Source organism: Pararge aegeria, chromosome 18 (genome assembly GCF_905163445.1).
Source record: "Pararge aegeria chromosome 18, ilParAegt1.1, whole genome shotgun sequence".
In the NCBI taxonomy this organism is placed as follows: domain Eukaryota; kingdom Metazoa; phylum Arthropoda; class Insecta; order Lepidoptera; family Nymphalidae; genus Pararge; species Pararge aegeria.
Window position 1 is genome coordinate 5302173 of NC_053197.1, and position 17419 is coordinate 5319591.

Below are 17419 nucleotides of genomic sequence, written 5' to 3' on the forward strand. Positions count from 1 at the left end.
TTGCATTAATAAAACTTTGATTTTAGTTTTTCGATTAAAAATAAAGAATACTTGTTTCACAAATTTTAAAAATTCCAACTCCAAAGGCATCAAATAGGGGATGAAAATGAAGTATATGAAGGTCTCTGATTTTTTAAGTAATTTACGTTCATATTCTTCTATTAGCAAAGCCGCCGGCAAAAGTTAGTTAAATAAAAATGCGACAGTTTATTTGTTGTTTGTCCTTTGAAAGTGGCGTGCATAGAGGGTATGCACAGGGTATGCAGATGATATAAAATATAAATATGAGAAAATCTCGATTAAGAGTAATAAATACTCAAGGGTAGGCTTTTTATAACTCTAAAAATGCCTATCACTAAGTTTTTTATTAATCGTACTGGAGATTTTCTTCATTTTATATCATCTGCATACCCTCAATGCAGACTTTGATCATGCTGCAATAGACTCAACGCGCGATGTGATATTTTGCGCAGATTTAGTTTATGCGTCAAAGAGTGAGACAGGCTAATACCGGTGAAAAGCACGGTTCTTTTAGGATAAGTTGAAAGGGTTATTCATCACATCAACCGATAGACGTCCACTGCTGGACATAGATCTTTTGTAGGGAGTTCCAAGTTCCACGGTTCTGAGCCGCTTGGATCCAGCGGCTACTTGCGACGCGCTTAATGTCGTCTGTCCACCTCGTTGGGGGCCGACCAACGCTGCGCCATGCCAGTTTCAGAAATAAATGTACATTAATACTGAGCAAATATAACGGACATAAGCTGTTTTAAATATTATAGTTAAACAATAATCTTCAATAGATTAGTAAAAAAGTAAACTCAAACTATTTCAAAATAAAACCTAGCAAAAATAAATAGATGAGCTGATAAGAAGAAAAAGAACACTTTATGGCACGGAAACACAGGAAAAGAACATTAAGGAGTATACAGTAAACAATGTAGACATGCAAAGGCGGCCTTATTGCTCCAAGCAATCTCTTACAAGCAACCTTTGTAGAAAGGACTTACAGCAAGAGTGTTTTAATATTTACATAAATACCAAAAACAAACGTAATATATGAATATAAAATATACATAATGTATTTAAATATAACATACATAATATAATAAGTTAAGTAAACAGAAAATAATTATGCTGATCTGAATAACCATCTCATCTATGAAACCTACAGTTATTTGATTGTAGCATGGTATATGAAATGCCGGTTCCTCGAATGGGAATAGTGTTTTTTAGTTATTTTATCTTGCTGTAAACAAGAATTATCATTGGAAACACTTTGATTCTCAGACCTCTTGGGACCCTCATTTTAAACCTAAAACGTTTCATCGGAAACAATTATATGAACTGTTCTATATTTATTTATAGCGTTAATCATAACTACTGAGTAGTAACGCAACTTTGGTTTTATGGACGTATCAATGCCCGATATTATTTATATTATCTAAGTATTTTTTGATTCACGAAGGAATGCTGCTTTTATTCTCTTTTTTTTTACTTATACCTTCATATACAATACTTTTTCTTTTAGAATTACTAGATCAAAACGAAAAAGACAGTTGTTAATTTTCAACGGTAGAGCTTGGTACACCTAAATTTATTTTAAGACATATTTTTTGCTAAAAGGTAGTGTTCTTGTACATATATTATGTTGTACTAGTGCGTATAGTGTGGAAGTGTGCGTATACTTTACGGCTCTGAAATGTGTTCGCTTACCTGGCCTCAAAAGAAGGAAGTCACTCAGCGGACGATGGGAGATAGAGCTTTGCTGGGAGTATCTCTACGTGATTAAATAAGAAATAACGAGTAGAGTAACCGATATATCTGAAGAGGCACTGTGCAGGGCATATATCTCGGAGAACCAATGGTGGTGGACCGGTAAATGCAGCGTTTCTCAAACCTTACCGAGATGGACTGAACACATCAAGTAAGTCGCTGGGAGTCCCTCAAAATAAGCTGCCCAGGACCCTGTATTTTTGACATCCCTACAATTATTTTTACAATTTACCAGATTTACCAGGGGTAAATTGTGAAAATAATTGAGCTTGAACAATATACATTTGGTATGCTTAATGTATATTGTGCATAATCTTCACATGATCCCCTCACGCGATAGACACTGATGATCATAGATCTTTTATAAATAATCAAGGTCATAAATAATTTAACATTGTAAATTGTAAAAATAATTGAGTGAATATGATAAACAATGGTTAGTACTTAAGCTGATTTAAACACTTTTACTCATAAAATCAGTATCGCCTAAAAAACATTAGAGGTAAAATAATTACTGCTAAATCTAATTAAGTGGCTAACCGCCTGTTCGAGAAAACTACTAAGGTGGAGTGGTTTTCGATGCTTCAATATTAGTCGTGTACGCGGTTTCTGTATGATCTTAACTCTGTGTATTAGTCGAAGTATCGGTACACTAACTTGGTTTACTGTTCAAATAAAAGAGGGTTGATAAACCAAAACAAAAAGAGAGTCGATAAATGATAAAACGGATCATAATAGAAGCGTACGATGGAACTATTTTGCGCGTATGATGTATAGTCGTGATTGATCAATTGTTATTCAAGGCTGCCGCTAAATGAAATGGGATAACCGAATTCCTGACTTATTAAACTCTTTATCTGTATTTTTAGGTATCTCTCTCTCTCTGGTCGTTCATCACTGAAGATCGTGGTCCCGGTGAGATCTTAACTTCGCGCTGGTAAACTGTGTACATCGGCTTCTGTTGGAGGCCATTTTGGCGATTTGATAGAAGCGGCACGACTTTGATTTTTTCAGCTTGCCTGCATAAAGGATATGCACAGGGTATGCAGATAATATAAAATTAAGAAAACCACTAGTACGAGTTATAAAAAAATTAATAGTAGGCATTGTAATAGTTATAAAAAGCCTACCCTAAAGTATTTATAACTCGTACTGGAGATTTTCTTCATTTAAAATCATCTGCATATTCTGTGCATACCCTCTATGCACGCCACTGGTGTCGACTTCCTCGAAAATAAATTATCCGTTCCAAATCAGAATCCATTGTTAGGAATGAGAAAAAGTTGTCAATAATGTGTCATCTATGCTTAGAACATGCTAAGTACCCAACTTCTGTTCTATAACGAAGCTATAAGCATTGGTTTCATCTTAGGTTGGCTTTGACGAATGTAAATGCTAAAGTACCATCTATATAAGTAATGCTTAGAATAGATGCTAAGAAATTGCTTGGCATAAGCCATCGCTTAGCAACGACTATTTATCTTTGACGGCCGATTGACGCAGTTTGCAGCAACCCTGCTTTCTGAGCCCAGGGCCGTGGGTTCGATTCCCACAACTGGAAAATGTTTGTGTGATCAATCAATCAAAAATTCTTTATTGCACACAAGAAAAAAATAAATAAAAGAGACAAAAACAAAAAAGGTACAATTAAATTTGTGTAACAAAGGCGGCCTTATCACTTATAGTGGTTTCTTCCAGGCAACCAATTTGAGGAATTGGCTCACATATGTATCCTTATAGCGGTGCGCAAAACTCTAAGAATATACATACATATTAATAATGACAAAAATTACAAAAACAGTACAGATATAAGATAAAATAAAATACTATATGGTAAAATAAATAATACTAAAACTGAATATAATAATGTTATCGGTACAGAAAGTAAATGTGGAATATACCTAATAATCATACTTACAGTGTTAAATAATAATTCTTTAGACGAGTCTTAAAAATACTGCGTAACGAATATTACGTGTGATGAGCATGAATGTTTGTCAGTGTCTGTGCGTTTATATGTATATTCTAAGTATTTATTTATATTATTCATAAAAATATTCATCAGTCGTCTTAGTACCCATTACACAAGCTACGCTTACTTTGGGGCTAGATGGCGATGTGTGTATTGTCGTAGTTTATTTATTTGTGTACACCTGTTTATGTATTAGTATGGTGTTATTCGCATGTATGTATTCTAATTTTTTTTACCACCGGCAGTCTATTCTCCTCTTCTTTTTTTTCCTAATTCAAAGGTTTCCTGGCAGGTATCGCTATTAAGCGATAAGGCCGCCTTTTGTATTCTTCTCCTCTCTTTATGTTTCTGTTTTCTGTAATAACTATTGTATGAACCCTGAGTTAACTAAAAAGTTTAAAACTATTAGAGCTTTGCAACAGCCTCGTTAGTTTAGTGGTGAGCCAGTTAACTTACGGGTAAAGTCCTGGGTTTCACATAGGTACGGTCTTGGTGGTTTTTAATGAAAAAATAAACTAGCTCTTAGTTACGATTTTCTAAGTAGTGCACAATAAAAGTTTTATGATAGGTATATGTGGCTTGTGGTGACGGCAGACCAGAATACAGTTGTCACCGCTTCTCCTCTTCCCGCGGATTTCGTACGAGGCGACTAAAGGAATACAACGGAGAACGTTATCTGTGCTACTACTACCAACCCAACCAACCCGAATGCCCAGCGTGGTGATCAAGCGCATACCCTCCTGTTTGGAGTGAGCTGTTATAGGCTGCGTATTAATGATTTACAATAAAAGTATTAATAAATTCATTTACAAATCATTAATAAAGCTATATGAGCCCAGAAATTATTTATCACAGTGCATAACGACGTTCAATCTTCCTTATTGAAAGCTACCAAAATGTTTAGCATGAATCAATAGCAAACTTCTTCGTAGTGAGTAGATGGAATTAATAAAAACATCGAGTGCGAACAAAGTACCATAAATCTATCAAAATTATCCATTTTCTTATTCGGGAAATTTCGAAATAGGTTGGCTTTAGAACAAACATACTAGAAAGAGAAGGATTTAAGATTTAGGAGTATTGTTACCGAGATTAGTTCGTAGTGGCACCATTCCTTTGTTTCGAGCATTTTCATTCGGTTTCCACTGTTCCTTTTTTTTTGCTTCTTTTTTTAATGGCGTTTAAGATCTGGGCCCCAAGAGATATTATAATTATGTCAGTAAAATACTAATGTAAATAAATTAAAAACGATTTTGAACAAATTGTTTGTGCACAAAAATATTTAATTTAATTATAAATTTAAGAAAATGTTACTGCAATCATTTGAATATAAGAAGCAAAAGTAAACTTGCAACTAGACATCATAAAATTAAAAATTCGTTTAAAGGCAATAGGATATAATTTTACAACAAACTACAAGTTGACAATGTGAGATGGTGATAGAAAAAAGAGTACCAGGCTACGTTCGTTATGGGCTTCTTAGACCAGGGTGCGTTTGGAACCCCGCTTTAGTTTTAAGTTAACTAATGTAACTATCGCCATCATCTTACAACCATGTATACATTTTTTTTAATGTAACTTTATATAATCAAGAAATATTTGACTTTTACTTGGACAATAAATAAAATTTCCGTCGGTAGGGAAGCTTATATCGCCTATAGAAGTGTCTACCTTGGTAACAGTTTTTTTTTTTTTCAAAGAATCCAAAGAAAAAATAAGCTTCTGGCACGTTGGCAGTTTACTGCAAACAAACTTCTTTGACTATTTATAACACACTATATTTTAATATAATTAAATGTTTTTTGTAAGGAATTTCAATAACAGTGAAATAAGTGTTTCATTTTACCAAAAGCCCAAAAACAAAGTTTCAAGGAATTAACTTGATAAATGACAGACTTTCATACAAATACTTCCTCTGTTTAACCGCTATAGGGTTAGAATTTAAATGAACCCGTTGTAAGTACACCTATAAAGTGGTCATAGAATATTGTCTTAAAATTTCTGGCAAGAAGTATCTCGGCTAAGTCTGACTAAGTACTTTATCTTCATTGCTCTACTAGTTCTTAAGTTATCATTTTGTCATCCTCAGCATTTCAAGATCCTTCTATAGGCTCCTTCTTTCTTTCTTTCTTTCTTCTCTCACCGAAAATGCGATATAGAAATTCGACCAGAGTAAAATAGTACTCTATTGGCGAGCTTTTACGATTTTAACAAAGCCTTCAAATGCTCTCCGAAGAACAGAGACAAAAAAATCCTAACTGTTTCTAATTTTCTCTTTTATAATTTCTGTTTTACTTAATAGAGAATTTCCATTAAATAAAGCTGAAAAACCTAGCTGTACCTAAAAACAGTTGTTCCGACCCAAAAATCGAGCCCAGGGCCTCGTTGTCCCTTAAGTTGAACATACCCATCACCAACAAGGCGTCACGTTACGTAATGCGCGCAAACAAATCACAGAAACTAACCAGTTTTATAAAGATTATTATAGCAAGTAGTACAGATTGTGGTGCACCTTCACGCATGATCGGGCATGCCGATCCGAGGGTCGGCAGCTGCTAACGCTGCTTGGCTCTCATTCAAATTAAAGTCTATTGTTATATGCGCGATGCATTCTCCGAGAAATTTTAATCATAAGGCAAACGTCTTGAATGTTATAAAATGAGATTTTTATAACTGTTGGTAGCTTGGATTTGATACCAAAGAGTAAGAGTTAAATGCAACTAAAGAGTCGTAGGCCCGTTTTCACTAAACCTAGACAACGCCTAAATCGAGTGCCTGATGAAGGCGATGTTTATAAAAAAAAAGTTTTCCAACTCATAAGTAATAAGTGAACAGTTAATATATGTCTAGGAATCTTCTTAGATTAGGCGTTACTTATTCAGAAATTAACTTGTTCGTGTTAGTGATAATGGGCTGGTAGCTTATAACATTAAAAAACAGTGATAGCTTAATGGTTAGGACTTCAGCGTCGGGAGGACCGAGTTCGTTACCCGGCAAGCACCTTTTCGGAGTTATGTGTGTTTTCTATTTCATTAATTTGAAATTTAATTGCTATAGTGAAGGAAAACATGTGGAGGAAATCTGCATGCTTAGTTCTCTATTACGTTCTCTACTTTGTCAGCGTGGTGGACAACGGCCTAAACCCATCTCATTCTGAGAGGAGACGCGTGGCCGTGGGATAGTAATGTGGGTTAGTGGGTTGGTATTGATGATGATGACGTTGAGTTTTATACAATAAATATATAAAATAAATATACTACGACAATAAACACATCGCCATCAAGTCCCAAAATAAGCCTAGCTTGTGATATGGGTACTCGAATAACGAATGACAATTGTATGAATAATGTATAAAAATAATTATAATATACATATACTGAAAAACATTCATGTTCATCACACAAACATTTACCAGTTCTGGTAATCAAAACATCGGCCTTGGACTCAGAAAGTAAAGTCACTGCCCACTGCGCCAATCGGCCCTCAAAACTACTATACTATACTAGATACGCGAACTAGCCGGTTGACGGTTTCTATATAGAAACCATCCACCGTTTAGTTCTGTTAAAAAACGGTTATCTAAATTCTCGAAAACAGCTTATTTCAATATATTTTTCATTTACATACAAATAAGTAAATAAATAAATATACTACGACAATTCACACATCACCATCTAGCCCCAAAGTAAGCGTTGCTTGTAAACATAAATACATATAAAATCCCAAACACTGAAAAAACATTCATGTTGAGCACACTAACATGTTCCAGTTTTGGAAATTGAACCCACAATATATTTAAATGTAATGTGAAGTACATATTATGACTGCCCAGACTCCAAATAATTACGAGTTCAAAGGTTGTTTTACTATAATGCCCTTTTAAAAAGTTTCTATGCTAAGTATAAAAATTATTCTTACTATCGGAATTAATAAACTATCACTCATAGCTAAATAGCGATGTACATAACTTAGTTCAATCTATGAATTGTTCAGATAATGCTAGTAATCTGTGAACAGTTGCACATTGAACAAGCACGTTGCTTATGACACTTTATTGCGTAATTAAAATATGAGATCGCAACAACGGAATAGCGTTTTGCAATCCCGTCAAACGTTGCAATCTTAATTCTTGTTCAATTTTATTAAAATGAATAAGGTAACAAATAATTTTCTATCAAGTAGGCCTAGTTTGCAGGCTCTTTTGAGGTGTCGAGTCTCTTTGTAGTGACTCTACCAAGCACTGTTTCCTATAGAAGATTATACCGAGAAGTAAACGGAGTAAAATAATTGTGCTATATCTAAGTAGGTCTAAAGGTACCATAGAGGTTTTTTATCACATTGTATCAATCGATAGGCCACCGCTTGAAGAAAATAATGCTCGTTAGAAAGCAATGATGAGGTATAGGTTGGAGCACGCTTGAAGAAGCCTATTCACTCTAGCCTTGAAGGTTTCCAAAATATACGTTGCAGGAAACACAGTTGCCGGGAAGGCGTTCCACATCTTAGCGGTGCGTATCAGAAACGTGGATAAAAAACGTTTCGCTCGTGTTGATGGAATATCAACCACATAAGGATGCCACCGCTCACGGTGTCTCGCTGTTCTGTTGTAGAACGGGGAAGGGTGAACAAGATTGTGAAGTTCCTGAGCACACTCACCGTAGTATATCCGGTAAAATACCGATGAACAGGCAACATTGCGTTGGTGCTGGAGACGATATAGTTTCGCCTGTTCAGATGTTATTACTACCAATGCACAAGTTTTTAGATCAAAGTTAATACACAATTGAATTTATTAATGGCAATGTTGCTTGACAGAAGTCAAATCCGCTTTCATCTCTTATAAATAAATTTAATGAATAATTATTGTAGAATCAGTGAGCGATAGTGATGTATTAAATCAATGTGTTAAATACAATGTTAATCGTAGAAAAGAAGCACCGTTCGTTGACGATTTCCATGGTGCAGCGGTGAGCGCTGTGATTTTAAGTTGGAGGTCCCAGGTGCGAGGCTTCGGTCGTGGGTAGTTACTAGATTCTCAATATAATTCTGCTCTCTGAAGCGACGGTGGAGTTAATAAGAGCAGTCATTTCAAAAGTTCATAATTAATGTTATATAATACTATCTCTATTCTCTTGGCTGCAATCTGTTGAAGTTGACGAAACTACCTCGTTTTTCTTGTGTTTAACTTCGGATCACGAAGTCCTGAGTTCGATTTCCGGGATCAAAAGTTTTATGGATTTTTCTACGAAAAGAGTATCACTGTACTCGAAGCTAGGAAATTGACCTTGCCGGCATCGCACGGATAGCACGTTAAACCTCGGTCCCGGTTATAGTCACAAATATGTGTGAGTAATTAGTCTGTCGAACCCAGATTGGTGAAGCGTCAAATCTTTTTAATCCGGTCTTCCGAAGCCGTATAGAGCCGCTACGTCCAAACTCTAGGTACATTTAATAAAAGACTCGAAATAAGGTTAGAATAAACCAGTTAAGACCAGTTAAGACGACATGGCAAATAGTGAGCAAATAAATTAACTTTTTTCAATGTACATAGTTTTTATCCACGATTGCGATCTGTACTGTTTAATGACATATATTTTATGTCTAGGCATTCTGAGGCAGACTTCAATAAGATTTTCGGCCGTGTCCATTGATAAAGCTACAAATATTAGCAACTTTCTTGTAAAAACCTGACATTAGCTAATATTTGTAAAGCCAGAAGAAAAATATCTACTTGGCCTACTTGTAATTTTTTTTTTTTTTTTAACTACGATGACGTTTCGTTAGTTACGTAAATTGGATCGCAGTTATGTTGCGGATCGCAGCGTCTACCGATCACGAGTCGGCCCGCAGTGTCGCGTGGCGCTCGCGCGGAAGTACGGGGCACGGCGGCCTTGCGCGGCCGCGCGCCGAAGGTGAAAGTCTCGAGCGATTATTGAGCCTCGGTCCAACATCCTTCTGTATTCGGGTTGAATAGTGTCATGGATAATCTTAACTTTATTCGCGCTGTGTCTATACAATTAAATTTAACAAAAAAACTCGTTCACTGCTGAACATAGGCCTTTCCTAGAGCTCGCCACCAAACACGATCTTCCGCTTTTCTCATCCAGCTGCTTGCAGCCACCTTTTTAAGGTCATCTATCCAGTGGGCCACACTGCGCTTTCCGATGCGCGGTCTTTACTCCAGAATGCGTCTGCCCCAACGGCCATGGCCTGCCCTTTGAGCTATGTCGGTCATATGTATATGGGACAAGATATACATTTATGTCTCAATGTTTAAATTATTAAATAATATTTTGCCCGCGCTGTGCTGGATTAAGCCTCTTGATGTTCTAAGCAATTTACACCATTTTTCCCATACACTAAAATTAAAGAAAAATCTTTACAAATGTAGGCCTATTACTTATAGGTCTGTATTGCGGCTAAATGATGACAACCCGTAAAGCTAAGAGGGTTCCAAAATCCAAACGCGTGTAAGAAGAGCCCACAAAAACTTACCGGGTATTTTTTTGTTACCATCTCAGTCTATTAACTAATTCGCTATGAAGAGCAATTCATACTTTTTTATCATTTACGTCATTAAACTAGTATCGGTCTTTGATTTTTTAACGTATTCATTTCAATCAGATTTATCATTACGTGGAAAAGATATTGCAATAAGGAATCTTTATTAACGATTGTAATGTGACGTTTCTGATGCGGGTTTACAAACAGCCTTGGCTTGTATAGGCTAGTAATTATTATATCGGTGCTGCTCACAATGCTTCTAAGCAATCTGTTTATATGCTTATGGGATAATCCGGAACTGATCCGCGATGAATTTTCTATCACTTGGTCGTACTCTTCATTACTGAAGGGTGTTGGTGCAGGGGTTCTCATGCTTCTGTCGCGTTGTTCAACTGCTGCTTTATATGCTATTCTCGCAGTATTTCTGATTGCAGTTATAAGAGGGGATACGATAAGCAACTTTACCTAGAGTGACCTATTTAGACTCGCGGCTGCACTAAGACGTTTGTCTTCTCCTCTTTCTCATTCTCTTTCCTCATTCTTGATCTTATAGCGTGAGAACTGAAATTACCGTACAGAGTATTAATTCTACGACTGTGTTATACCAGGAAAACAAACTTGTGTGATTTGTTTGAAACCTTATAAACGTGGATGAAAGACGCAGAATACTTATTTTACCTTTAATGAATGTTATATATATAGTAGCTTTTGGCTGCAATCTTTTTTTAGTGATTGAAGATTTTTTCTCATTAAAAAGGGTTTACTTGAATCCGCTTCTGATCAGCATATCGAATAGCACAGAGACAAAATTGACGGCCGATTGGCGCAGTTTGCAGCGACCCTGCTTTCTGAGTCCAAGGCCGTGGGTTCGATTCCCACAGCTGGGAAATGTTTGTGTGATGAGCATGAATGTTTTTCAGTGTGTGGGTGTTTATATATATATTCTAAAGTATTTATGTATATTATTCATAAAAATATTCATCAGTCGTCTTAGTACCCATAACACAAGCTACGCTTACTTTGGGGATAGGTGGCGATATGTGTATTGTCGTAGTATGTGTATTGTCGTATAAAATTCTATCATAATAGTATCTGTATATGGGTTGGCTGGTAAACTCGACCCGAGTTCCGACCCAAAGCAGGTAATGAATAACAATAGGTGTTATGCTGCAGCCGTGAACAGATTCGAAGTCGAGGCGTTCCGTTACTTGATTCAAGCTATTTTGTAAAGCGGTATCGAAAGTTTTAACATATTTATTGTATGAAAATACCAACTAAAACATGTGGTTAGGTACCTTTGAGCATCTTTTTACGTTATAGTCTCTAAAGCAAGGCTTGTGAACAGGTTAAGATACATTTGACCCGGCAAGGGCACAATAAACAAGATTAGTTGCATTCCTAACAATATTCGCTATAAGCTGTTAATTTTGAGAACTAAATCCGTTTACTGGTTAATGAGCAGTAGAGGGTTGATTGACCGTTAGCATTTAACAGAGCGACGGGGAGAGCGCGTTCTTGAGTTCTTCCTGAGGTTTTTAGACTGCCGAGTTATCACCATCGTACAATGTACATTTATATATATGTATTTGATTAAAGCATCAAAATTGCTATCTATGCGTCTATTTCAATAAAGAAATCTTGGACTTTAACCCCATGTAACTTATGGGTATCTGAAGAGCAGTTTGACATATGTCCAAATAACTTCGGTTAGGTTAGGTTGGGTTATCTTCAAACCGGTTTCCACCCGTTCTTTCTACTTGATACCAGTGTGTCACAATGGTTCTTCAATTGCCAACCTTTTTTTAGATTAGTGGCAGAGCAGTTCAATGGTCTTTTTACTTGACACAGTCTATACGCGTGCAGTAGTCTGCAACCTTTTTTTGCCGCCCCAAACTATGCGCAAACCAACTTCAGGGCGGCTCAACGGTATCTCTGTTAAATACTCTGAACAACGTGCAAGATATTTTTGTGTAGTAATAATTGACGGACCAGACCAGCAGATGGTTCACCTGATGGTAAGTGGAAAACCATCGCCTATAAACAGAGCGTCACCTCTTAGGGCATGCAAAGAGCACGTCCTGTAACATACCGCCCTGTAACAATTTGAGGCGTAGATGAAAAGTCTCATGCGACTGTGATTACATTACAGTACATTTGCTGCTTAGCGGCAGAAACAAACATGGCTATAATACTTTCCCGGAAGAGCTCTGTTAAAAAGGTCTACTACTACTAATATTGCGTAGTATCGAATAAGTTTTAAGACTACTGTACAGTGGGTGGATATCTTTACACGGGCATCTCTTACGATCCATATTAACGGTACGATCTCGTTGCGCTCGTTAAATCGATTCTTTTAATAGAGATGATCGCTCAAGACTCGAGACCATTGTATTTAAAGTTACAGAAGCGTACTACCTGCAACGGAACGTAAATAATTTCTGCTTTCTGTAAAGTTTTATCTTAGTCTTGTAATGTTAACCTGTGGGCTTCTACGTAGTTCTTCACAGTAGAAAGCATAGAATTATTTTATTCTATTTACTAGATATCCGCTTTATAACTACGATTCAGTAAAATTTTCTTTGTAAAAAAAATACACATTTTCGTCTAACAAAAATTAGAAGGAAGTTTTTCTTAGTTTTTACAAAAAAAATGGGACAAAAGAAAAAATACTTTACTTTGCATAGTTATGTAGATAATACTTACGAAGTATTTTGATTGTTTTTTTTAAATTACAAATTTATACTGATATTTTCTCCAATTATCGAATCAGATTACTCTATCTAGAAAGCATCACTAAAGTTAAATCTAGTAATGTCACGATCTTAAGACCAGCCCAATCCGGGTTTCATTTGTAGAAAATAAAAAACAAGAAGAAATACTTGATAAGTGACAACTTCTTACATTTTAGTGATATGTTGATAATTTAAATATTCGTAAACTAAAAACTAAAGCTAGGAGGGAGAATTATATCAAAGCGTGTTTCGAACACTGTTATAAGAATTGTTTCGATTTCAAGACCTTGTGATCATTATTCAAACAACCTAGAGTTGTTAAAATAAATGAATCAAATAGAGCATTAAAGACCAAAAAGCTGCTTCCATACCCAAGAATGAGCAGTCTCGTTTTCTTTTATAATAAAAAAGCAATCAGAACATTTTCGCCGCCAGCGTCAACCTCAGAAGAATTCCGTTCAAAAAACCCTCCGCAAACAATGACAACGACCGATAAAATTTTTTAAGCTAAACAAAATAGTTTGACAACATTTCCCCCGGATTACCTCCTTATCGCCAAATGGTCGGTGTGACGTGGAGATAACGGTTACGCCTGATTACTTGTTATCTTTATGCTAAACATGTGTGCACGTGAACAGTTTTGCACGGGGGTAAAAAGACAGGACTTTTTTCACAAGAAGCTCCCTCAATCAGGGGGAAATGAATTAGTTAATTTTAACAGTAAGACACGGATGAATAGTAAAAGCTGCCTTTTTCGCAAAGAACACCTCAATAAGGGAGTTCATTAATTACAAGAAGTGAGATAAAAATGCTTAGGTAGAAGTTAAATATTCGTTTATTAAATCGTTGCTTCGCTAACTATACCGCATAAGTGATATTACCAAAATTTTCAGGGTTTATAATAAACAATCTCTTACAATATCACGAAAAAGTCTAGTAACAAAACCTAAAATATTGCTACTAAATACCTCAATTTTGAACACTATAGAAAGGTATCATGCGGTTTTATATAAAAAGATAAGAGAGGTTTTCAATGTATCTCTTAAAAACTATGCTCATTTTTGTTTCGCGCGATATTGTTACCTAATAGAATGCCTTTTTGATGAAACAATGTATTTCAAAGTTTTTAAGCGCTTTTGATGCGTACAGTAAATTTTTAGATGGCTTAGGTTTTAGGTTAACATGCTTTTGGCGTAGCTCAAGTTTTAAGGTAACGAAAGTAGATTGTAGTTATCACCATCATCGTACTACAAATAAAAAATGAACGTTGGCATAACAAGTGCATTGATACCTTTATGTTTATTTGAATGCAGATAATTCGACTTTGACTTGAAAACAGAAAAGTGTACCTACTTAATCAAAATAATTTTTCAATAAAAATAATTGGCACGGTGCTTTATTTTATTGAAAATATTATTTCTTCTATAAAAGCATATTGACGTGTGAATATTAAATAACTTGAACTCTCTTCGGACCGTGTTGTTTGTTTGGAAAATTTCCGAGACAAACAATACGCAGTTGATCTTGTAATGTTTTTCAACAATACAGGTGGGTACGCGGCGTATACGAACAAATTAAATTATTCCTTTTCCTATAAAAATATGAAAGGATGGATATCTAAAACTAAATTAAAACAAATACGGTTCACAGGTTTCGCACCTACCTAGTTGAAAGATGGCAGATGGTACTTCTATTTAAACCTAATTTTAATAAATACAATCGCAGTTTCTGCGGCAAGTCACAGATGTTTAAAAATTTAAAAGAAATTAAACATCGACACAGTAAATTTCGTTACTTTGACGCGACTATGATAGAAAATGGTATTTTATTGATTCATTTGCTAGTTTTAAACATTATTGAAATAATATAGAATCATAAATCGTTTATTTATACCAAAAATGTCTAAACGGTTCAAGTTATATTAAAAAGCTACGCTTACTCGACTTCACTATGCAATTAAAAAAAAAATTTAATGCCATAGGCTCCTAAAGTGCCCTTTGCACAGCTTTGCTTTTAGCTACAGCTATTATGTATCGTGTTTATTAACGTGAAAGTCTTTCTATTAGACTACCAACCTAAAAGAATATTGTAAGCAAAAGACTTTATCAAAAAATGTCGTAAGCAAAAAAATAATATCATGTTTTAAATCGCCAATAATTTACTTAGCTTCACTAATCGCTGAGGGCAACCATTTGTCGAGGTGGTGTAAGTTAAACATAGGGGCTATAATGGGGAAGTAACCAAAAAATTTGAGGGTACGAGGCTGTCAAATGGAACCCCGCTCGGATTTCATCCCCTGAGAGCTTACTTGTATTGACCCACGCGCGGTATTAAACAATAAATAAATATACTTTAAAAGTTTAAATATAATCTATAGGTGTAGGTGGTTCTATACCAATCAATTGAGCTGATAATATGCCGTCTTAAGTTATAATAATAATTGTTTAATGAATTTGTTATCGCTAATCAGCGATATAGCCGATAAACGATAAAAAAAAGTAAATAAAGAAAGATTCTCGTACTTTCGTGCCTTGTAAACATACCTATACATATTATTTTTAAAAACGTCGAACACAATTAATAGTTTGGAAATTTAATTTGTCTGCTTTGTTTGCAATTTGGTTGACATAAAATTACAATTTTAAATTCAACATTCAATGCTATTTTCGGTTCCCAAAATCGATCACTCGATAAAAATAGATAGATGCAACACATTTACGCAGTGAATGATGTTAGTAAAATATATTACCCGCCTCAAATAGGTACCGGCCACCCTCACAGGCGCAACTCTCTCAATATGGAGCGCGCGTTATGGAGTACACACACAAATGAGTCTCGGCTTCACGGTTCTGCAGTATCTTATTCCGTAGAGTGTAAGCCTTAATCCAATGTTCTTTTGTTTTCTAAATCAGTTACTGACTTTTTATTTCTGTTCAGTGTTTTTTCGAAGGACGAGTAATGAAATTCATTCTTCAAGAACATGCCGAATATCTCTAGTATCTATTGAGTATTTGTTATCTATGAGGTTTACAAATTGACATCATCGAAGCATTGCTGTTTTTGAGCTGATAGAAAATTATTTTGTCGATTGCCACGCTACAGAATCTTAGGAAGGATACAATTAGTAAATCTGTATAAAACTAGCCGCTTTAGGTGTGAAAAACAACCAAGTAAACATTTAACAAACTGTTTAAGACGCATATGACATGCGCTAATGTTGTTTATCTTTTAGTTACGTAACACGGCGTAGAGACGTTACGCGCACTTCAGACGTTCCACACCTATAAAAATAAATTAAACTAAACCGCTGTGACTATTACGTTTATTAATTTAGTTTGCGGGTATGTGACCCAGTTACAATAGTGCAAAATAGTTAATCAGACAAGTATAGCGTTAACCCAAGTCAGTAATGTCCAATGGCTAATTTTAGCCTTTATCTTTCGCCGAGATAACTCATTATCTCGATTTCAGTAGGTACCTTCCTACCTGATCTAGACACACCGAAATGTGTAAACCTAGTTACTTTTATTATATTTTGAAGCGGTGATAGCACATTGGGTGTGAGCTCGACTTCACTCTCCCAGCACCTCTAACTTATTTAAGTTATGTGCGTTTTAAGTAATTAAAATGCTTCAACGGTGAAGGAAAACATCGTGAGGAAACCTGCATGCCTGAGAGATCTACACAATGTTCTCAAAGGTGTGTGGAGTCCACGGATCCGCACTGGGCCAGGGTGGTGGACTACGGTCTTAACCCCTTCTCAATGTGGGAGGAGATCCGTGTTCTGTAATGGGCCGGTATTGGTACAATTTGTTGCTTTAAAAGTAACAGATAGTGTTTATTGGAAGTGTATAAATTAATTTAAGATTTAAATCTCATATAGCATCGTCTATGCCATGAGTCCATTGATTTAATATGAGAGTCTATAGCCAGAGTATACAGAGTTAAGACACTAAGGTTATTATAGAAACAAGGTAATAATATAATGTGTTAAATCTAATTATTTTTATTTTATTTTAAATAAGATATTGGCTCAAAATACAAACCAGTTTGGTTTCCGGTATTTAACTTTTAAAATGTAAATATCTTTATTTCGACCTTCTAATCTTTATATAACCTTTGTATTTAAAGCGTAGGTAACATAAAGATTCTTTTGCGTGAGCAATTGCCATTTATGCATTTTCCCCCTCTGTATTCCCATCGAAACATGGGTTCGTGTATAGGGAGCGTCAATTCTTAGTACTTACACAATCCATAATTTTATAATGAATTATTTCTGGTTGAAAAAGGATATTGAGATTTCGCAAAGGATTTTTTCCTTTTGTATGAACTTTGGTCATCACAAGTAGACAGAAACTTGGTTCAGTGTTCACAGTATGCCTCGAGTTTTAATGGTTTTATCTGTTATCAGTCTAAAAACTTTATGCAGGTTTGT